Here is a 24,919-nt window from a genome sequence, read left to right as displayed (position 1 = left end):
TTGCGCTGGCGTCTCCTACTAGGAAATAATAAATATATAGGTAGTTAGCACATGCATCATTCATTATTAATGAAACGAATGGTGTAACACATTTATCACCGAGATTTCGTAAGGCACATCCGAGCGAAGCATTCACTTATCAATCACTCCTGTCTCACTGCTGAGACAAATTGCTGTCTTTATTTTATCATAGCTGCTTTGTTTTTTAACCTACTGCCGTTAAAAGAAAAGTATGTTTTATTAATGTACAAAATCATATGAATCTAATCAAAATATTCAATAAGTCTTTGGTACAAAAATGAAGTTCTTGACGCAATCTTTTATTGTTTTCTTTTATTGTTGTATAAACCGTGGAGAAGTTCCCTCGTCAGGAGCCATTCCTGGCCACCATCAGGTAATGTATAACATAATAATGCATGCCATCCAAAATAAACGTGTGTACAAAATTTCAGCTCAATCGGTTAAAGATGTTTGCTTCAAAATTGAACTGCAAATTGTCGCATTTATAAGCACTAGGGTTACCTCGCGATTTTTTCCCTCACCGGAAGCAAGTGATGGTCTATGAAAACTAATCTATATGATTCTCACGCAATTGAAGTTCACTTCGTTAGTTATCCCCAAATTTTTTAACCTCGCTAGAGGTTAAAAAATTTTCTTAATAACTGTCTATTATTAAATATCAAAATCAATCAGAAAACGCTTAATTAAGACATATAGCTGGAACATAGCATTATATGGATGCGAAACATGGACACTCACCAAAAAGGATACCGACAGATTAGCCGCTTTTGAAATGTGGTGCTGGAGGAAAAAATAAGCTGGACAGAGAGAAAAAGCAATGAGGAACTACTGGAAATGGTAAACGAAAAGAGAAGACTGCTGACAGAAATAGAAAATAGAAGGGGAAGAATGATTGGCCACTTGATACGATGCCTTATTTACTATAGAAAGGTGGAAAGGAAGAAGAGGTCCAGGGAGACCGAGGAAAAGCTATACAAGCCAACTGAAAGAGAAGGCAGGCGTTGTGTCGTATCGAGACCTTAAAAGCAAAGCCAAAAGGATAGAGAGGCGTGGCGTATACTCCACCGACAAGAGCATAGCTCTTAGGTAAGAAGAAGCAGAAGAGCACTGTTTCTACAAATACAAAAAAATCACCGTCAGAGCTTCGAGCGAACGAGTCGAACTTTTTCGTTTGTAAATTTGCTTAAAAAACTGGAGAAAATTAATGAAGTTGAACAAGTATGAGAATCGGGTATAGTCTAGTCTACGTTTAGTATAGTCAAGACTCCGTGCAAACATGACAATAGTGCCGTGGGTAGGCGTTAACGCTGGATATTTCAGGTTATTGCCAACCCTGGCATTTGTAAAGAGTTACGTGTCGGTATTTGTAAGCTAGGGCTGTGCAATAGGTGGGTTTTAATGAATAGGAGTTGGATCAATACGTTGATTGCATATTACTTTTAAAGAATGTAATGTAGCTGATATATTAAACTGTTAGATTATTTCTCAAGTATAAATATATTTGCTTATGTTATATATTAGGGGCTAAAATAAAACACGTTGTAACAGAAGACAAAAGTCACAGACAGTAATTTGTTTTAAATTGAAATCATAGATAACATTTATAGACACCACAAGGGCTAGTAACCTATATTTTGATATTTATAACAGGGGCAAACGAAGTGCTGGCTTGATGTCGTCAAGGATGATATACGTGCTAATAGTCTGACAACCGAGGATGCTGAAGATCAGAAAAATAAAGGAGATAACGTAAGAATGCGGACCCTAGGCCTCGACGCTCTATGGCAATGTAAGTAACCGGGAAAACGTTCAGATGAGAGGCACAAGGTTTGATTCTTAGTGTCGAGTTTTCTTTAAGTCATCATCATATCGAGTGCGTTATTGCTAACACTGGTGTCAGATTACAAGTCGCCTAAAGACATCTGACATGACTTTTACGACTGCTTACCGCCATCTAGTGGCAGATAGTCGCATACACACTAGTGAACAAAACTGTCAACCAGTGTTTCCAACCAAGGTTTCCTCACGATGTTTCCCTTCACCAGAAGCAAGTGGTGGTCTATGAAAATTAGTATATAGTAGTCAGATTGGTTTACAAACTCATATGGCACGAGTGGATTATGAACATATTATGAACCTTTCGATCCACAGGCGGGCGTCTTAACCATTACACCATGGAGCTACAAATTTTCTTTAAGTATACACTTTTATTATTAAATGTGGCCAACATTCAGTAATAAAAGTATATAAAGAAAGTAAGCTCCTTAACTATTTCAGAGCTAATCTAAAATATTATCCGACTGTTTTGATGTTTCTGAACATGACCATCTTGCGTCCAACTCTACGCTTTCAGACACTTTTTCCCCATCATTATTAGTTTTGAGTTGAGTACCTGTTACTACTTAGGAGTAATTGCTATGACTACTAACTGGTTTAAGTTAATTTAAATGACACACGTCACTTATTGACATGAAATCTACCACCGAGTTATAAAGCGCAGATCAAGAAGAAGCGGCGCAACAAACTTCACCGCAGTCTTTTCTCTATGAACGTCAATAATGTCTATCTTAGTCAAGTATTATTGTTGTTTTTTGGTCGAGATAGCAGACTAATTATTGCAATTTGAATTTGAGTTTAGATCACTATTCGATTGATGCACGCTCAAATATGATCACTTTTTTCGGTCTCAAAGTTTTCATAAACAATTTACGACCAATACCAGTTGTTGAACATACATTATACATGATAATTAGTTTTGTTGTACATTATACATTATAATTGATAATTAATTTTGGTTAATTAAAACGATCTTTAAAATGTTACTTACATTAATTTTGTATCGAAATAATGTAAAATATTTTAGAATTGTACGTGAGCTAAATGGAGTAATATTTTTTTTATTTATAAATTTAATGTCGCAGTCATATTGTGGTATTAGCCGTTTTATTAAATAGCGTCCTTCGTTCGCGGAGCCTGGGCTCCGACGCTCAACGGCTGTTGAAGAAACCGGAAACACGCCCAGATGAGAAAGAGAAAGAGAAATCTAAACCACTTGATCACCACTTGGATTGTATACTTCGTAACGTAGACAATGTTACAAGACCTTATTTAGAGGAATGGCAAAAAGCTAACATCCTTTTTTCCCTTTTTTGCCACTTAAGTAGATTTTTAGTCTGTCGTGATAATTGTACGAGTTTCCCTACAAAGAAATGCTAGATTGTGCGAATTGTGACGGTCAGCTTTTTACTGGTTTCAGTGGAAATGCTCTCTAAAGAATTTGCTTAAATGAAAATTCACAACGATCATATTTCAAAAGGGACATTTTTTACAATATTTTTTTTCAAACTTGTGCTAAATTTTAATGGGGTCTAAATTATAACCTTTTTTTATCACAAAATGTAGTACTTATGTCTTTATTCTTTGCTTTTCGAATGTGTTATTGCTAACACTGGTGTCAGATTTTTTTAAAGTATTTCTACTTTTAGCAGTCAATATTGCGCAATATGAATGAATGGCAAGGTTACAAAACCAAATTGAATTTCTATTTTTGTCAAACATACACATCTACACCGAATCTTTCACCTGATTTCTGTTAATTCTTACTAGACCACACGTAGTTGAGCTCTCGTATGGTGAAACTGTTAAACTAAAAAAATAAATCATTACTCTTTGAAAATTTTATCATTGTGTTACCGAAGTAAATAATTCGGAAGTATACCACTTATGTATTTAAACAAAGGCAAACGTATCAGGAATAGAGGAAAACTAAAGAAGAGATGGATGGATTGCTTTAAAAAGGGGCCTTAAAATGTCAAGTGACAGCTAAACGCAAGTAGTTAACATTCTTTGCCAAACCTAAATCAGTTGAAATGAGTCAAAAAGATACCTCTTGCTAAGTAAAGGCAATGTACTTCAAGCAATTTATAACTTAACACAATTAAGTTATTAAAAAAATATCTAGCGTAAAAAGTGATGGACGAATTGAAACACTTTCAACGCAAAATTTAACGATCACCCGCCTTTGACTAAGATTAATTACCCATCGGATGTTTTAAACTGGTCTCAGTTTAATACCTCTTTAAAATCTAACTATGAAAAGAAAATCGAATGGACACTTGAAAAGAAGTTTACGTAGGTATAGAATAATATAACATTTTAAATATAGACCGGGAAAATGCTCAGATGAGAGAGTGAGAGAGAATAATATATTCTCAATTCTTTATTCACATCCTTCACGTAATTAACAGATCGTTCTTATATTTATAATAGAATAATTAAGGGCGCAGCAATTGAAGAGGGGCTGATTTGTTCATAATTACATAATATTAATTCAATTTCATTCAGTAGATCATTTATTTTCTATTGGTTAATTATTTTGGTACCAATTCATTAATTAGTTATTTTATTTCGAATTTAATTTATTAATTTTATTTCATTTTATTATTCAAAGTAATCTGAAACATTGTAATAACTTTTATTAATAACAATTTCTTTAATATGTTGCAATAATGTTTTTCAGTCTTTTTTATCATTAATGGTTTGTGAAAGTTTATTATATATATTAACGGTAATTGCTAGAGGGCTAGTAGAGTGTAAACGGAGACAAGAATTAGGCCCTTGTTTTGTTCAATCTTAAAATTAAAATATCTCTAATACAATTCCTAATCATTCCCATTCAGTGTTGATATGTTTGCTACTACCATAATAATGTTTAAAAATAGAATGATAACACAAAATGGCGGTTCTCAGAGCCTTTCGACAGCTGCAGCCGCGCTGTTATTACGATCCGTCAATTTTCTTGAGGATGATTTCCAAAATCAATCATTCATAAAATTGACATTACCACAGTACGGATTAATTATTTTGAAGTCAGATAGGAAAACTAATTTTTGTCTTTGTTAAAATTCTTATAATTGTAATGACAGCGCGGCAGCAGCAGAGGTTAGAGGAGGAAACCACAGACTTGGTTGAAACGATTCGCGATCCACCCAAAATCGCTTACGAATCGATGCATATTTGCCGATCAAACAATTGTATATCCATTGTGTCTCGATTCTGCGCGATCAACGAGTTAAAACTTTATTTGCACACCTATACATTATTAGTCGTGCTGAAAATCGATTTTGAAAAGGTGATTGTCCTTTCCGAAAGCGATTAGCCGAATTTAGATATAATTACACATTTATATTTAGAATTATTAGTTGATTGTAATTGGATATCTATATCTTTGTAATTGGATATTGTAATTGGATATCCATATCTTTCCATATTAAAACAAATTATTATAAATGGAAAAGTTTGACTGTCATTCTTTCATGTCAATCGCTGGGCCGATTTGTTTGATAAAATTTTGATAAAGTTCTATTTTTGAGTACTACATAGTTACTCAAGAATTAAATTGTAAAGTTTTACATCTAGAACTTGTCTCGTATCGCCTCATTCGCACATCAGTAGATTTACATAGCGAGCGAAGAAGATAGCATTGTTTTGACCGACAATGCGGCTACGGGGTGCGTAATCACTTAGTACACAGCGTGGCATTTCGTTTTGCAGCGTTCTATCGCTTACATAGGACGCCGGCAAAAGGAACACCTGATTTATAGTCCTGAAAAGTTGGGAAAGGTAAAGATGGCAAATTATACTGGACTGGACCCTCAATTAGTAAGTTTCGTATTCACAAATATGTGTTTTCTGGTTTTACGTTTTAAGCAAATATTCCTATGTACAGCCAATTATTTCTCTCACGTCTTTGCGTGTTCCCGGTTTCATTCGGAGCTGTGATGCCCTAAAGTAGGGCTTTGGGGCGTCACAGCTCCGAATAACCATTAAAGGTTGCAGTGGAAAAAATGTGACCTAAATTTAAATAATATGCCTGATTTTATATCAGCCGTCTTCAAAGGGCTAGCTTACACTAAGCCAACTAGTTGAACGTTGATTGATGCTAGTTCAATGAATGATCGGCCTAAATGTTCAAATTGAATGTCAGCGTTTAATGAACGGGCTAACCTTCCAATTAAATGGCCGATTTAACCACATGGCTGCGACATACGACACACTGTATGATAGTAATGATGTGATTTAAAATTAGATTTATGTTTATAAATTTTTGAAGTTATATTATTTCACATACTTGTTGTGTATTGCAAATAATTAATAGATACGTTTATACATAATTCACTGTAGTTGTTTAAAAAGGACCACCTACGTGAAAACGAAAGCGGCCTGCCAATGTTTAAACTACATTTTGAAACTTTCCAAAATAAACAAAAATGGCGCAGTTACAATGTTTTGTTTGAATAATGAAATATTTGATGAAAGATTCTATATGCTGTTTTAAAATTTGACCATAATTCAAATTCAAAATTCTTTATTCAATTTAGGATGCCTTTTTACAAAATACTTCTTTAATATAATTTCTAAATTTATTGTCCGGCAAATGAATAATCCATTTAGGCAATTTGTTACAAAAACGGATACAGTTCCCAACAAAAACATTCTAACTTTGGCCAACCGATGCCCGGGGACAGACAATTTATCTTTATTACGTAAAGCTCTATCAGTGTAATCACCAACTTTTTTAAATAAGTTTAAATTTTTCCGGACATGTATAATGTTGTCAAATATGTATTGAGAGAGATTAACATCTTCGCTATGGCGGTCTACTTTAAAGATTAATGACGTATCATCAGCAAACAGCACGATGTCAGCCCGCTTTTCTACCATGTATGGCAGATCATTGACGTAAACTAAGAAGAGAAATGGTCCTAGAATTGAGGCTTGTGGTACGCCAATTTTTACATTACAACCATTTGATTTAACGTTATTAATATCAACAGTTTATAACCTATCTTTTAAGTAAGAAGCTATTAGCTCAATTGATTTAGAATCAAAACCGTACTGACTAAGCTTTCGCAAAAGTGTTTCATGATCTACACAATCAAATGCTTTAGAAAGATCACAAAATACTCCGATGGCATCCTGTGAATTCTCCCACGCGTTGTAAATATGACTGACAAGAGCCACTCCCGCGTCAGTTGTACTTTTTCCGGCAGTGAAGCCATATTGATGGCCGTGGAAAAGATTATGGGTCTTAAAATGATGTAGCATTTGATTGAGCATTATCTTTTCAAATACCTTGCTTAATACGGGTAATATTGAAATTGGTCTGTAATTGCCAGGCTCAGATTTTTTACCTTCACCTTTTTTTTGAATAATGGAATTAATTTACTATATTTCATTAAATCTGGAAAAGTACCTTGGTCAACACATTGATTAAATATAAAAGCTAAGTCTCCAGCTATGACATTGATTATAATTTGAATCAAACTAACAGACATACCCCAATCTTCAAAATTTTTAAGATTTAGCTGTTTAAAAGTTTTAATGATGTCACTAGGTTCTATGTGTGAAAACTTACATTTAGATCTACATGCAGTGACATTAGTTTTAAGTAGAGATACAGCATTACTAGGACTTGAATTTATATTAGAAGTGAGTTCTAGAGGTATGTTCACAGGAACAAATAACCATTTTAAGTGTCCATAAATGGCATTTCTTCATTTCACAACACCAACTTCAACAATCACGTCCCAACTTCTTTTTTTTTTAATTCTTTACAAATCGAATAGAGACTGATTTTAAATTTTAAATGGAAACCGTTTCTGTCTCTAAATTCAAGGCACGAGCATGACCTAACAAATTGTACAACAAACTGTAACTTACCTCGTGATTACTGTCCCCACGTAGTTTGTGTAATAACATAAAGTGCATTCCGGCGAAGGAACTGACACTTCGAGGTCTCACTACGAGACACGTAGCTAACCTTTTTAGAGTTTCATGGTTTATAATATTTTGTTTAGGTCATTTATTTATTTGTCGGATATATTATAATATATCCGCTAGCTGGATGAAACAATGCTAGCTGGATGAATTAAGAATAAATCGGCTGTCACTGTCAAACTGTCATTTCGTGGCGCGCTTCTAAATTGATTGTCGAGCGATTGAATCACCGCTTTTTTCCAAAAAAGAGGGTTATTAGTTCCTGTGAAATTCATATAAAATAATAACAAAAAATAAATACAAAATAAATCCAAAAATAAAATAAACATCCAATTAAATATTTGACACAAATATATTTTACATAAAATTGACGTGAAAAAGTGCCTATGATGGCCTAATTTCTGAATAAATGATTTGGACAAATACTTATGTATACATAAAACTTACTTTTCCGCTACCAAATCCCATTTTAAATGGAGTGGCGCGTAATATCTTTTCATTTCACAACTGTCTATTTTCCACCATTATAACCTAAAATAGCATATTCATTCATTGTGAATTACTTACTAGGCTACACCGTACACCAGTACTTTAACATTGATTTTCTGTAATTTGGTATTGACGTGGCTTATATTTTTTTTTCTTTAGCGGCCAAAAACTTTGTTCTTACTTTGAATCACCCAAATAAACATATTATAAAATTGTAATATTTTTGTAATATCTTAGTTTACATATAAATTATTAAATTTAATTAAAAAAATATTTATAACATTAAATAAAATAATCAGTATCAGCTCCGATATTTAGCTATATGTATTTGAAATAAAGTTATAATCCCTTTACATTCTTTAAAAATACAAGTATATATTTATTTTAGCTTTTGAATATTACAATTTTAAGTACCTATATCATATAAGTAAATAAAGTATAATCCCTTTACATTCTTTAAAAATACAAGTATATATTTATTTTAGCTTTTGAATATTACAATTTTAAGTACCTATATCATATAAAATAACAAATTATGACATAAAAACTTGAATAAACTTTAAAAGAAAACGAATTAAGTATATATACGAATTATATAGTCCATCAAGCTGCCGTTATCCTGCGGCAAAGTGCCCAACAGGCTGGCAGCATTGCAGCAAAAGGCAGAAGCTGAGCCAAAAAGGTTTTCAAAATAATGTAAGAATACGAACTTAACCCAGATGACATTAGATTTATATAGTAATGCGAGAAATTCCGCAATAGGGTAAACCACAGTATAGTGGTTATAGTCACACATAATAAAACATGACACTTCTGTGGTCACGTGGCTCACGTCCGATACTAGCACGAGTCAGTTCACAAATAAAATATTTACAGAAGTGGTGTCATATTTATCACAACTTGTGATCTCAATTTAGACTATTTTTATTGTGGAACATTCGCGCGGGCCAAGGCAAAAGCTTTACACTCGCAAATTTCCCACAAGAAAAGAGAAATGTTTTTTTTCCGGGACAAATGGTACCCAATGTCCTTATGAGTGGATAATGCGTGAAGAGCAACAACATACTTATTGTTATTGGATTTTCAGTTACTGAAAAACGCTCTGCGAACCACCCTATATACCTAATATAGCTGGGTGGTTCGCAGAGCGTTTCGACCGCTGCGGTCGCGCTGTCATGTCATCAATGATTCATCCGTAGGTTTTTTTCTTTTATAATTAGTTAATTTCGGTTGCCTTGGCTATAAACCAATAGAAGTGGAGTTGATTAAAAAAGCTTCAAGTCCAATGCTGGATATGGAGAAGACTACTATATAGATTGTATATAGAACGAAAATATTTCTGCTTACCTATGTTATTCCTAAAATAATATTAAATCCTTATAACGTTACGTAAATAGACAAAGTAATTTCCGTACATCATCCCTCTTTATTACATCTCAGCTCAATCTGCGAGTTGATTTCGATACGAAATTGGATCGCAGCGAGATTGTAGCGATATCGCGACAAAGGCTCAAGCGAGGCGTGCGTTCGGGTGCGCCCGCTGGATCTCAGTGTCTCACGCACAAACACTGGATTATGTTTAATCAGACACGTCTCCTCGGTTGTAGAAAGTAGATTGTCATCGCCTGTGGTCTAGTGATTAAGACGCATGTCAATCAAAAGGTCCCATGTTCGAATCCTAATAGAATAGAAGAATGAATAGGCTTTGTTGCATAAATACCTAAATGATTTTGTATACCAATCTGACTCATGTATACATATAGTAATTTTCTTAAGCCACCAGATTAGATGCTTTGGTGAAAGTTTGGTTAGCGTAAACAGGTAACAAACACAATCACTTTCGCATTTATATTAAATGAGCAATATAAATATTGCAATATTTATATTATTTTCGATATTCGAAAACATATAGGTCCTTATGGAGGCGAGAAAGGATCTAGCAACGTAACAAGACTTTCGACATCTTCATTAAAACAATTAACAAAAATACTAAGTGGATTTCATCGCCCAAGTACTATAGGATTATACGACTAAGCTAAGGTGTTTACATTTTCGATTGAAACCACAACAAGAGCCTGCATATACAATTGTCTTCATTATAACATCAGTTGGATGCACACGTCTGCAGACAATAGAACAAGTGAAGCGTGCACAAATCCAAGGCGACAGGATTGCACGTACAAATATCAGATTAAAATTAATCTGCGCTTTGGTTTTAGCTAGAATAAAACTCCTATCGTGCTATGTTTCCCTGGTACTTTGTTTGCAGATTGTAATAATATTTATTACTGAATAAAACTCCTGTAGATTAAATTTTAATGTATTACTGAATAAAACTCATGTAGATTTTTATTACTGAATCCTCTTCCACCTTAGATGTCGGGTCGGTTACACCACTCAATTTAACCTGCGCGCCGCTGGCCGTCGTAAAATTACGAGTAAAATGGCTTACTTTACGTTTTTCTGTGCAGGTTAAAGTTAACGTTAACGTAATTAATTAATACAACTGAACCGTGTAGACGTGGCTACAATTTTACAGGATATTTTTATTGTAGCTAGTAATTTGCTCAACTTAATATTGAAAGGGAAATGTTTTACATTATCTGGTAACATATAACGACGTCACAGTTACATCTCAAGAACATGAAAGGGGTTTAATCTGGATGGAATTAAATTCACAACACTCACAGGAAGATATAAAAAAGGAAATAAACTAGTTATAATCCCACTATAAATAAATAACAAACAACCTTTAGAGAAAACTGATACAAGCCATCGCTGATATCAATTAATAAGGATTTCCTGTTTATGGCAATATCCTTATACAAAAATGCCCTAAGGAGAGCCTTTTATGTTGTATAGGATGTGAGTAATCCTCAAGTGTGCTCAATACCGATCAACCCGATGTAAGGGTGATATCGAAATTTTTTTACAAAAACGTGTAACATTGAAATGGGTTGTTGTACATTTGCCACAAAGTAAATTCGTCACGTTTTTAAAACTTCATACATTCATCACATGCATTAAAAAGTATGTATTAGTTCGTCACAGATAGGTTCGGCTTATTGTAATTTGCCACAAGTAAAGTACCGACAGCAAGCAAAGTTAGCGATCAAATGAAAAAATAGCGAATTTAGCGATCAAAATGAAATATAAATATTTATTGCAAATGGTTTTAAGTATGCAACTATATGAGGACAACATAATTTGGAAAAATTAAAACAAACATAGGTACTAGACAGCACTCCAGCACATGCTATCATTAGAATGTACATGGTTCTCGTCACAGGACAATAAATCTAGCAGAAGCATGGCTTAAACGTTTAAACAACATGATGCATAAAAAAACCTAGAATGCTTCAGTTTCTCGATACATTTAAAAAGGAGGCTGATTACGTAATATTAACATAAAAAAAACTCAAACTGGCTGTACCATTAAACTTGAGAACACGTAGATATATTGCATATGACAAAGAATTGAAAACTCTTTTAGACAATTATAACAACAGGTCACTGGCTGAAGTTCTTACAAAATTTTCTTATTTGCAGCATTTTAAAGTAGTGTGTAAATATAGTATATTCATTTAATTTTATACTCCAGTTTTTATATTACGAATTTTAATATATGATTTTTAAAGAAAACAAATGTTGACTTATTACAAATAATTCTGTTATTTTAACTGTGATTTATTAATTGCTCATGAAACGCGCTCTTCTATATGATTTTAATAGTTTTATTTGCTTTGACATATTCTACTATTACATAGTTGTTACGGATATGTTTTAAACTAAAATCAATATCTTTACTTATTAAAATAAAAGAAAAATATTTTATCTTTATTTTTATACGATTGTTATATTGTTGGTAGGTAGGTTCTAGGCAAATCAGCTGCTATCAGTTTATTTTAAACGTAGATATATATAAAGTGAGCTGTGATTTATATGATTATGTAGATGTTAAGTAATATTGCTGTGAATTTTTAGAATATATTCAAAATAGATGGTTTTTGGCAAATTTATCTTTGTTTTGCTTTTCCTTATGTTATAATTAAATCCATCCATCAAATTGATTTGTGATTTTTATGTTAGATGTAAGGTAGAAAACCTAAAACTGTGATTAAATAAATAAATGTTTTTTTTTTATTTGAAATATTGTTTAATTTTTTTGCTGTCTTTAAGAAAATAATCGATGTGACGAATTTACAATTTTCTATATCAAAATTAACTGTAAAAAAATTAAGGTGTGGCAAATTTACACATAGTACTTTTTTGTGACGAATTTACTTTGACTTTTTTTGTGGCAAATTTATAACAACCCATTGATTGAAAATGTACAAGTTACGGACATTATAATGTTTTTACTCAACTACCATTAGGAGCATTATGCTTTCAGAGTTGTTGCACTACATAAGTACCAATCTCTTGACGACCTCTATGGCGTAGTGCTCACCAACCCCGTCCCCTGTTCGATTCCCGGAGCGGGTTAATATTTGTCCCGCGACACTAGCTTAGTGTGAGTTGCACCATTAACCTACTTCTCACCGTTCGTTTAGACAAAATGGTGTACTTGCGTTTTCCTGCGCAGGTTAAAGTTAACGTCAAAATTGGCTGGTGCAATTGACCTTCCTTTGTGTGAGCTGTCGTCCTTTTGTTTATCTCATTTATTGCTGTTGAAAATGTATACATATCTCTATGTATTTATTTATCATCAATAATGGACTAAACTAGCTTCGATTGAACTCGGTCGTTTTACTAATCACCCGCTAAATACGCATCATAATGACCTCCACGTAGACGCATATTATCTGAAGCAACGCATATCGCCAGCAATACAACGGGGAAATTCCGCGTGCGTCATGGGCACATTTGAATCAGGCGCGATTCGGGGCGGTGTATTTGACTGACGTACACAACATCACTTTTTTATATTGAAATTTATATAAGTGCATTTTATGTTTTTTCATTTATCTATGATTTCATGTATTCCATAAGTAATTTATATATTATTTGTAAATAATTAACATTACAAAAACTATGATTTGATATATTCCATAAGTAATTTATATATTAGGTACTAGATGTTGCCCGGGGCTTCGCTCTCGTGTGGATTTTGAGATAAAATATAGCCTATAGCAATCTAGGATAATGTACCTTTCCAATGGTGAAATAATTGTTCAGTAGTTTCGGAGATTACCCGCCTAAAACATACAAACTCACAAACGCTTACCTCTGTAAGAAAGAAAGAAAACATTTATTTGCCAAAAACATGAGTACAAATAGATAAATTGATGTGAAAATGAATTAAACCTACATGTTTTACCGAATATAGGTATGCAAATATAAATAAATAAAGAGGAGCATGCTATCCACTACAAATCCAAAACAAAAAAAGAATTATAATGTATACTAGCCCTAAATTCTATCCGAGTCTATCATTAAAGAAATCATTAAATGTATAATAACATTTATCAGTTAATAAAGGCTTGAGGTGCTTTTTAAATAGATTTAAATTTAAGCTTTCATATTGATTTGGAATTTTGTTAAATTTTCGGTGCCATACATACTATGCTATTACCGAGTAAAGCAGTTTTTGATGGGTGCATGCATAATCGATAGATATCTCGATGATTCCTCAATACAACATCAGCTAGACGAGGGAATAAATGAGCATTGGTTTTCACAAATGTTGCTACCTCAAGTATGTAAAGTGACGGAAGTGTAAGAATTTTGTGTTCTTTAAAAACGGCTGACAACTATCAGTGCTTTGGAGTCAAAACATTGCGTTAATCAGCGTTTTTGCATTTTAAAAGCTATATCCTTATCCGTCGAATTGCCCCAAAAAATTATCTAAGTGTTGATTCCACTAAACCATGATAAGCTGTAAGAAGCGCTTTTATGTTTAATGTATAAAAAATACAATAAATGTATTTATCTTCTGCACGTTTCTTTTATTACAATAAATTGACCAAACGTTAGCCGGATAAGTAATCAAATGGAATTCTGTGCTATTTAGTGACCGATTTAAACGATTGGCTATACTCAAAATGATATATTCCTATTCGTTACGATACAAATGGCAACGAATATGTTTTCGCGTAGAAACCTATTTTGTATTCAAGAACTTATGCCGCACTACCCGCACTGTGAGCATATTTAATCAATCTGGAAAGGCATCGGGAGGTTTGCTAAAAGGTAATTTTGTACTATACTCTGTTAGCGTAAGTTATAACTTATGATTTAGTCACTTTATGTTACGATTAATCTTCTTCTTCTTGACCTTATCCCACTCATGTGGGGTCGGCACAGTATGTAAGTTCCTTCCATTTCGTTCTGTCATTTGCCATATCCATTGATACTCCTTTCCTGTTCACACTATCCTTGACACACTCCATCCATTTGTTCTTAGATCTTCCTCTATTCCTGGAACCCTTTACTTCCATCTTTAATGCCCTTTGAGTGACGTGAGTTTCATCTCTTCTTAAAATATGCCCGAACCAGCCTAACCTACGAGTATAACTATGTAATTTCTCATTAACTGGTGCTACTTTCATACTTGCTACCCCGCACATCCATCTCAGCATTCGCATCTCTGTCGCATGAAGTTTCCTTTCATCCATCACTTTCATCGCCCAACATTCAGATCCATATACTGTAATAAGTTTTGCCTTAAATTTTACAACCGGCCGCCTGCCTGACATCAACCCTCCTTGGGAATGCTATTGTTTGTGTTGCTTAATTGTATGTTACGGTTAATAAAGTTATATAAAACTAAGTCCCACATTTAGGTCTACGTGGTGGGTCAAAGCGCATACTCCTTATACCTACATCCATAAGAAAGGTCTGTGCCCAAGCAGTGGGGAAGTTTAAGGTGAGTTTAGTTAAGTTTTGGCTGATGAAGTTAAAAAGTGCGTCAATAAGAGAAAAGATATAAACCTTAATATAACAAAATACAAGTAAAATCCTACTAATATTAAATTACAAATGCGAAAGTTTGTGAGGATGTGTACTAAACGGATTATTATGAAATTTGGTACATGGATAGAATATAACATGAAACAATACATATGATGAAATTCCCACGGGAGCGAAGCCCCGGGGCGTCGCACATACTTGCATAAATACCAAAATAATATAATGAATAGTTATTATAATCAATTGAATTATTTTCAACTAGCTTTTGGCCGCGCCTTCATCCGCGTTAATTTTTCCGGATCAAATGTACCCTATATCCTTCTTCATACTTCAAACTATATATATAGAAAAATTCAAGAAGATCGGTTGAGTAGATATACCGTGAAGAGTCAAACAAACAAACTTACTTTCACATTTATAATATTAGTCAGGATCCTATCCTAACTAATATTAGTTTGGATTAGGATTAAATTATTGTCACAACTACATATTGTGTGTTATATAGGTACTATTATAATTACCTTCACAAGCGATTGAATTGCCCGGGGGAATTACGTGGTCTCACCATTTAGGAAACTGCCAAGTCCCGAATAACCAAACATATTACGCATGTCACTTCAACACATCCCCACTGAGGTCCCTTTAATTAAAGATCTTGACCTGTATGGAAGCCCTTTTATAGTTCTGGTGGAAATTTAGTGTATTGTTTATATTTTAAAATTATGATTATTCTATTTTAGTATTTTTAAATAATAGTAATATTTCTATTTCACGTAAAAACTAAAAGAATCATCGCCCGATTGCTAGGACACAACTTGTCCAGTTGACTCAAAAACACCATTTTTTTTTCCAAAAGACCGGACTTTCGATTGATCAATCAATAATTTATTTTCAGGAAACACTGAACATTAGATAGTTCTCTAAGTTCTACCACTAGATTTTACCATGATTAAAATAAGTAATTTTATTAATAAAATTTGTAATAAAAAATGGTTTCGAAAAGTAAAAGTCTATACACATGTAAATAAAATATTTTCTCATTTCCACAGATATACATATATATTCACGAAGTCACAAAATTCTCAAATAAAAAAAAATCTTGTGAACTAAATTAAATGGAAAACATTATAATTAAAATCGGGGTTCCTTTCGGCATGAAATTGTTTTCGGAAGCCATATTTTTTTCTTTTCGAAGTTTGTCCTTTCATAAGTCAACGCTGCTACGAAATCGATAGCACTAGGGTTGTCACAACAATGAAAGATATTTTCGTTTGACATTATAAAATGTGTAGTTTTGGTATTATAAATTGTGTAGCTAACTACACAATTTATTTATAATTAAAGAAAAAATACTATTTTATTGGTTAAACTATATTCATGTGAATATAAAAGCATCCACAGTTTTTTTTCTATTTTGGATGCCTACGTTGGAATTTCCAACATCCAAAATTTTTATTATTTTAAAAAGCTATGTTAATCGTTACTATTCGAGGGTTGAAGTCAAATCAATATCAGAATTTACACAGAATCAGACTTTTGTCACCCTCCAAGTTATTACTGGATGATTTATTTCTACAATAAATTCGATATTCAAAAAAATACGAAAAAAATAGTACTTTTGACAACCCCACCTTAAATCAATCTCAACAATGGCAGCCCTAGATATCGGTAATATGCGAGGGCCGGCCATTTTTCACTAATGGTCAGTTTCCGGGTTTCCTCGGGAAATGCCGGCAGTTTGGAAATATTCTTCACGGTGGCCGCTCAGTTTTATTGCGAGATTTCTTATTGTTAAAACTTTTAATCTTTTGTTGTGTAGTGAGATTGATTTTAATGGAAATGACTTAGAGAACTAAGAAAATGCTGCAAAGAGGGAGAGGGAGAGAGGGAGAGTGTGAAAAAAAATTTTTTTGACGAATTCTACGTATTAGTTTAATAATTTACATAGTACCTATGGGACAAAAAATTTATTAATATGGTGAACATTTCTACCGTCATACAATACAAATATACGATTAATTCAGTACATAACATTGTTGAAGATAAAGCTGATACCCGAATCCAGCTATCACAAAATAATTTAAACAATTTTGACCCTTCCTAATTCCGTATTTTACTACTAAAGGGGTCAGATTTCTTTAACGCTGCTATTCTCCATTTATTACAAAGTTTAAGAGTATAAATTTCGGTGAATAGAGTGAGCAATCTCGAGCACAAAAACCCATTGAATACTGTTACAATGTTTCTAAACAAGCAAAAGGAGGTAAATCCTCTGCAGGAGGCTGGAGGGGAGCATAGAATTTACAATAAACGAGTAGAATTGACATTGGCAGCCAAGTAAATAGTTCCGGTACCTGACCGATTTAAAATCTTTTTTTGTATACTTGCTCAGGCAACCAAACATGCATGTTCTACATAGTCTATGGACGTCTGCAACACCGGGTGTTACACCAGCGTTGTCGGCCCTGAATAAATCTTTCCCGCCTTTTTTGTAGAATTGTTGTAGTCTCTAGAGAAAACCATGCTAAAAATTGTATATATTCTATTAGGTACCATAAAATTTAGCTTAATAGTAAAAGCATTGTCCCGGATATGTCGAAGGCGTGAGTTCGTTCTTGTTTTAACTCAGGTTTTTAAACATTCTATCTATACCACGAAATGATACAAATATTGTCGATTCTATATTATATATAATTCCGAATTCTGTGCAAGGAGGAGACAGACGCCAAATAAATCTTATCTTAAAACTGGAACAATTGAAACAAAAGTAAATTCTGGCCCTTGTGATTATGAAAAACGGTGGGTTTTCTTATTATATTATTATACGTGGTGGACGGCGCTAACTCGATTTGGCTGAGAGGCGAGACAGTGATTTTTGGGGGATCTTTAATAAAGTTTTTTTTTACTTTATAGAAAAAAAAATGTCTATTATATATATATAAAATCGGAAATCACAAGTGTAGCTTTAAAATGATTCATAGCTCTGTCTCTGTGTCCATTTTTTTTCAAATTCAGTAAATGTTTTTGAGTTTGGGTTTAAAGATATTTATTTCTCATAAAGAATTACAAAATTCACTTGGTATGAGAACTACAACTGAGTGTCCTATATGTACACTTTTGTACAACACGCGCATGCGGCAAATCCTTGGTCCATAATTATATGCGAGATAAAAAATAAGTAACAAAGTTTAAAAAAACAAATAATTTCTTTTTATTATTATTATGGAAGTATGGGTATTAAATAGATATAGTATAATCATTTCTGTAAATCGTACTTCGAGGTTAGCTGTTATCATAGTCTAAATTCACAGACATAGTCAATATTTAACGTCCATTAATCACAAATATCAATAAAACAGCCACGTGTAACTAACAGTCAAACATGGCTTGTGGCATTCATAATTCAGCCAAGTATTGAATAATAGAAAAAGGTCCCTCAAAGACAGTTGTTATGACTTCGAATTTGTTTTGTTTGTAATCAAAGAGCCATCAAAATTACATCAAAGCCGATCCATTTTAGTTCCAATCCTTACTTAATACAACAATACGAAAGTATAGATAACCTACACTCCAAATATTTTCTCTAGCCATTGCCCTCTCAAGATGTTAACGGGTGTTGTACACGAGCGATTTCGCCGTATTTTTACTATAAGTGAACTCAGTTTTACAAACGTTACATATTCAAATTGAAAACATTTATTCAGAAATCAGACTTTTACAGGCACCTACGAGTATAAACTACTGGAAAAATCCCTGTACTGTTAAGTGGTTGGCTGTTAAGTGATAAATTCAGAGACAAATTGCGATACATCACTTACCATTTTGTATTTAATGTATATGATTGTACCTAAATACACATACTGATATGCATTTTTTTAACGTTTCGACAGAGAATTGTTGAAATATGAAGGCCATTTACATACAAATAGATCATTAGAACACTCGGATAAAAGAAAACTTCTGTAAAAATTATTAAATGATGAGTGTTTTTTTCCTTCTAACTATTGAAGCCAGTTTTTCTTATTGTTTGTAAAATAAGTCTTACCTAATAATTAGGTTAATCCTTAATTCTATATATTATTATATAAATATAAATAGAGTATGAAACAATAGTATTAGTTTACTCTAAAACAAAGATTACGCAGTGCCATTAATTTATATCTTAATAAGTCAAATTAACTTTATGAACTATCAATGGAGTAATGTTTTTTTAAAAGATTAGAATGATAAAGCGGTAGTGTGCATACCGCCTTAATGTTACTGGTGATTTATATACTGTAACGAGGTATAACTCGGTTTCAGATAACCTGATAGTGGAAATGTTTTTTCTTTCTTTATTTGTTCTGCAAACTAGTTTTTATACATTTTCATTGTTTTTTATAGCGTTGTAGACATTTATTGAAATAATATCGACTTAATACTTAGATTTAATAACGTTCGATTTTTTCAATGTATAAGTAGACGATAGTAAGTATAATTTTTGAATTAAAGTGAGTTGAGATGCACCGGTCAACTTTGACGTTAACTTTAACTAACTCGCCGCTGTCGTATACGTGTACGTTTTTCCATGCAAAGTTAACTAGTGCCACTACACGCCTTATGGGTCCTATATTTCACTGGATTTCACGCAGACGAATTTTTTATTTATTGAAGTCTAGCTTTTCCCATCTGTTCTGGCAAAAGCTTCGAAGCTTTAACAAAGGACGCTTTGAGTAAAGCACACTTTTCAATGATCGTCACCTTGCAGTGTGGGAGGGAGAAAGCTGCTGGTTAGCTTGGGAATAGGTCTCCTTGGAATAGGCCCTCTTGTGAATGGTATACGAGACTAAAGAATGGTGGCTTATACCAGTCAGCTTTGACGTTAACTTTAACCTTGGCAACACAACGCAAATTATGCCATTTTATCTAATAGGTGGCATACAGGTTAAAGTCAAAGTCGAATGGCACAATTAAGGCTCGTTTTATTATTTTAGCGGACCTCGGGCGTCGTAGTTTTATAGTTTAAAATGTAGGCGACTCACACAGATGGGAGACATGGAGTATCAGTACCAATTCTCCTACCTTTCAGTGAAAGTAGAAGCACGTTCTCACCTGTAACAAATTGTAACATTATATAGTCAATAAGCACGTAATGCTGTCACCATACTGTTGCCGAACAGACCGACGCCGACGCGATTGCAGGAACATTGCGCAGTATGTATTAGTGCTTTTATTTACCGCAATGAAAAACAAGCAATGTGCTGTACAATACACCAATGTACTGTTCGATAGTCTGGAGCCGCCATAAGATTTTGTACGCAAAAGCGATTGTCTTAGAGTAACTGTACATATTTCAATGTAGGTATGCGCCTACATAGTTCCACTTTATTTCAAGTTTCCCTCGTGACATACCTATATTATTTTGCCAACGATGCCATTTACAAACCCGTAGAAAAAACATACGATAATATTTTTAGAAGAATATATATTTTGTAGTAGAATATGTTTTCTGTGTTTTGCTTTACTGTTTCCGTTTGGTATTTTGTCAGAAAAATGTGGTAAAAACAATTTTTATTACAATATTTCGTTGTTAAAAGAACATTATAAAATATTGTGACATTATCACCATCATAGTAATGTATAAATTTGGTAAAATTATATATTTATTAATTTAAACTTTATTGCACAATGAAGTTTATGTAATTTAATAATTAGGACCAAACTGAAAAAGGCAAAAAGATGGCGCTTTAAAAAAAATTATAAACACAAGTAAAATGTAGTACAAAGATAATATTATCTTAAAATAATGTTATCTTAAAATAATTTTGACGACCTCGGTGGCGCAGTGGTAAAGTTCTTGCCACTGAACCGAGAGGTCCCGGGTTCGATCCCCGGTCGGGTCATGATGGAAAATGATCTTTTTCTGATTGGCCCGGGTCTTGGATGTTTATTTATATATGTATCTATTTATAAAATATAGTATCGTTGAGTTAGTATCCCATAACACAAGTCTCGAACTTACTTTGGGGCTAGCTCAATCTGTGTGATTTGTCCTAATATATTTATTTATTTATTTTATTTAATGTAGAAATTAGTTTTTTTTTAATTATTTTAAAAGCTGTTGCCTGCGACTTCATCGATAGCAGTATACCTAAGTGTGCAGCCACAAACGTGCACCCCCTATTTCTCCCGCTGATAGATGAAATTTTCAAAACACAAGTGTAATTAATTACATTCTATCCCCTATTTCATACACTCGGGGATGTAATATACGAATACAATTGTCAAATTAAAGTAATATCACACTAAGATATTATGACAGAAAACTTGGTTGTATAGTTTCATTCGGGGCTATGACGTCGCAAACCCCGTTACCCGTATTCACGGGTACTAGGCCACGTGTCTCACCTCGGCTTTAGAGTAGTGGTATTCTGTAGAAGTTAAGACCTATTGCCTGTGGATCGAAAGGTCCCAGGATCGAATCCTACTCGTGCCACATGAGTTTGTATACAAATCTGACTCATATATTATAGTAGTTTTCATCGACCACCACTTGCTTCTGGTGAAGGAAAACATCGTGAGGAAACCTGCACACTGGTTAATTATTATTAACCTGTGTGTGAAATGCTGAAGGCAATGGCAAATCACTCCATTAATAATGCCAAGAAAGTTGTTGTGTGTGTTTCATTCCACGTAATGAGCACGCCCCTCAGCCATGAGGAATACGACTATGAAGAAAGATTCTATAGCAGAACCACATGCCACAGAAATTCCTTTCAAGGACGGATTTTGCGTAAAATATGTAGCTAACATCACACTTTATTAGGAATATCATGACGTGGCGTTACCTTACCGAATGTAGGTCACGTACACAGAAACAGCTTGTATAGGTAGCTCACATTGACACACATTACAATAGACTTCAAATTAAAACAAGATAATAGGTATCAAACTATCAACGGCTTCACAAAACCCATCACAGCTTCGCTCGGAAACACTAAAAACTAAATGATTTCTCGTAAAGGCTAACGTTCCTCAGAAATCGCAATATATGTTGGTGGAAATCTCATGAAAATGCGTGCAGTAATTTTTGAGTTTAACGCGGCAGATGTTTTTGTTTCACGATATCTAGAGAAAAAGGATAAGGATGAAGGATAAACAATGAAGCGGGAACCGAAAGGTCTACTTATGTCTTATGAATTTTTATACCAATCTGACTCACATGTATAAATAGCAGTTTTAATACATCGCTAGTCGCTACATATTTCTGTCTGTCTTCGATGGGCGTACAAGTCAGACGTGTCGCCAAGTTGAATTTAATATTTTGATTGTGTTATGGTGTCGAAGTTTGAAGCTATGTTTTTGTGATATTTAAATTTATTGCATGCTCAACGCAATATTTTTGTAAATAGTAATTTTTCTCAGTAAGCCTAAAAAGGAAGTAACAGATCGGTTAACATCAGACAGGGAGAAGTGGAGGAGACAGACATGCTGCACCGACCCCACATAAAGTGGGTTAAGGGTAGGCCGATAATGATGAGTCAGTATTCTCAGTAAGTGAACTATTTTATGCACTTCTTATGAGAATAAAGTTATTCTAAACCTTATATTTCCAGCGAAGGAAAATATATAAAGTGAGGAAACCTGTTTTGATTAATGATTTTTCAGCTAGTACGTGACATGTAGAAGGCAAAGGCTCATATCTCATCAATACTCCATTATATAGCCAATGACTAATTTATAACTTTATTGCACGAACATCCATACTAATAATATCTTATCCCGACCTTTGACGACCTCGGTGGCGCAGTGGTAAGGTTCTTGCCATTGAACCGAGAGGTCCCGGGTTCGATCCCCGTTCGAGTCATGATGGAAAATTATCTTTTTCTGACTGGCCCGGGTCTTGGATGTTTATCTATATATGTATTTATTATAAAATATAGTATCGTTGAGTTTAGTATCCTATAATACAAGTCTCGAACTTACTTTGGGGCTAGCTCAATCTGTGTGATTTGTCCCAATATATTTATTTATTTATATTGCCCAAGAAGTGTGTTTTATAAACTACCAGGTAAACAGACATACGGCCCACCTGATGTTATGTGGTCACCACAGCCTAACAACGCCTGCTACACCAGGGGTGCCACAAGTTCGTTGTCTTTTTTTTGTAGTATATTTTTCCACAGTACCCTGTAACCACAATGCGTCTCTCATCCTTCAACCCGGAACACAACAATGCAAGCACTGCTGTTTGGCCGCAGAAATAGAAGAGAGGTGAGGAATCAGTGTGTGCGTGTTACTTTCCTCAACCATGAGCTAGATAATACCGAAAGTTAAGTACCTAATTAGATTTACACCTCCTAATACAATAAAAACGTTATCCTCTGATTATCCTCGGAATATTTATTCTTTGTATTGTGTCTTTATTTCAATCTTGTATAAATACTGAAAAGAAAGAGAGGGACAAAACAAAGAAAAACGACTCCACACCTAATAAGAGTATTAAATGTTGTATGTAAAATAAAGCGGAAAGGGTTTAGTTAAGTATTGCCACGTGGCCATTAATACTGTCTTATTAATTACCTGCTCCATAACATTAAGACAAATATTTGATGTCTATTAAGCAGTATATCATTGGCTTAAACTCTATTACACAATGTGGTTTAATGCATACAGGATACGCGGCGCTGAATAAGATGTATTCACAAACCACCTTGACTTTATAACATCCTGATAGCTTGCATTATGTTCTCATTAATATTAACAGTGAAAACTTTTTGATAGGTATACCCGGCACAGCTTCGCACGAGCTCTATAGACAAATGGGAATAAATTGTCTAAATAACAGTATCAAAATCCTTCGCGTGGTTTAAAGAAGAAAGCTTAAATACTGACAGACTTTGCGACTTTGTTTTATACTATTCTTTTATTTATTCTGCGCTGTCTGTCGCCGGACATCAAAATGACATGATAAAATAAATATATTACGATAAATCACACAGATTGAGCTAGCCCCAAACTAAGTTCTAGACTTGTGTTATGGGATACTAACTCAACGATAACGACGAAGTCCAAGACCCGGGCCAATCAGAAAAAACATTTTCCATCATGACCCGACCGGGGATCGAACCCGGGACCTCTCGGTTCAGAGGCAAGCACTTTACCACTGCGCCACCGAGGTCGTCAAAACTAATATGCGGGCCAGTAGTGTGACAGCCAAGGGTGCTGAAGACAATGCGAACTGGCGGGGGGAAAGTAGAAAAACAGACCCTTGGCTTCGATGCTCTATGGCGGCGAAAATTGAACATCATCTGAGAATTACACATAAGTATAATATATACTTATTTCTCAATTATATTGAAAATTGTCGAAAACAATGTTTTCCAAGAAAACTGATTCAGATAGCAACTTTATCAATAAAACCAGCGAGTTCCAGCGAGACACATTACGAGTCGCACTGTTCAATGAAACGAAACACAAGTCGATTGTGATCCTTTGCGATGGTTATACTGATTTCCACAAATCTCTTTCATCTCCGAATGCTACCAGTCATTCGATCCTGTGACACCACGAAGTGTATGACACCGTTCAGCCAGGAGTCAGCGTAAAAAATAACACTTCAATTCGGCTGGGATTGGTTATAAAATCCTAAACGCCACTCGTCCTTGGGAATACTAAAATCAAAATCAAATCATTTATTCAGAAAATAGGCCTTCACAGACACTTTTTCATGTCATAT

The 24,919-nt window shown here is 34.0% G+C and overlaps 1 protein-coding gene across 2 annotated transcripts in view; it reads right to left on the bottom strand.

Annotated features, from left to right (window-relative positions):
• The window catches only part of LOC128677582 (hemicentin-2-like), a 195,894-nt gene that overhangs the window by 149,162 nt on the left and 21,813 nt on the right, over window positions 1-24,919 (bottom strand). Inside the window, exon 2 of one of the 2 annotated variants that reach the window (XM_053758533.1) lies at window positions 20,263-20,292. The exons of the other annotated variant lie outside the window; for it this stretch is intronic. The gene's annotated coding sequence lies outside the window, so the exon portion shown is untranslated. The remainder of the gene's footprint in view (window positions 1-20,262; window positions 20,293-24,919) is intronic. 2 annotated transcript variants of the gene reach the window in all.

The sequence above is a fragment of the Plodia interpunctella genome, chromosome 18, assembly GCF_027563975.2.
Source record: "Plodia interpunctella isolate USDA-ARS_2022_Savannah chromosome 18, ilPloInte3.2, whole genome shotgun sequence".
In the NCBI taxonomy this organism is placed as follows: Eukaryota; Metazoa; Arthropoda; class Insecta; order Lepidoptera; family Pyralidae; genus Plodia; species Plodia interpunctella.
Note: the sequence above shows the minus strand (reverse complement) of the source record. Positions and strands in the feature narration are given on the sequence as shown.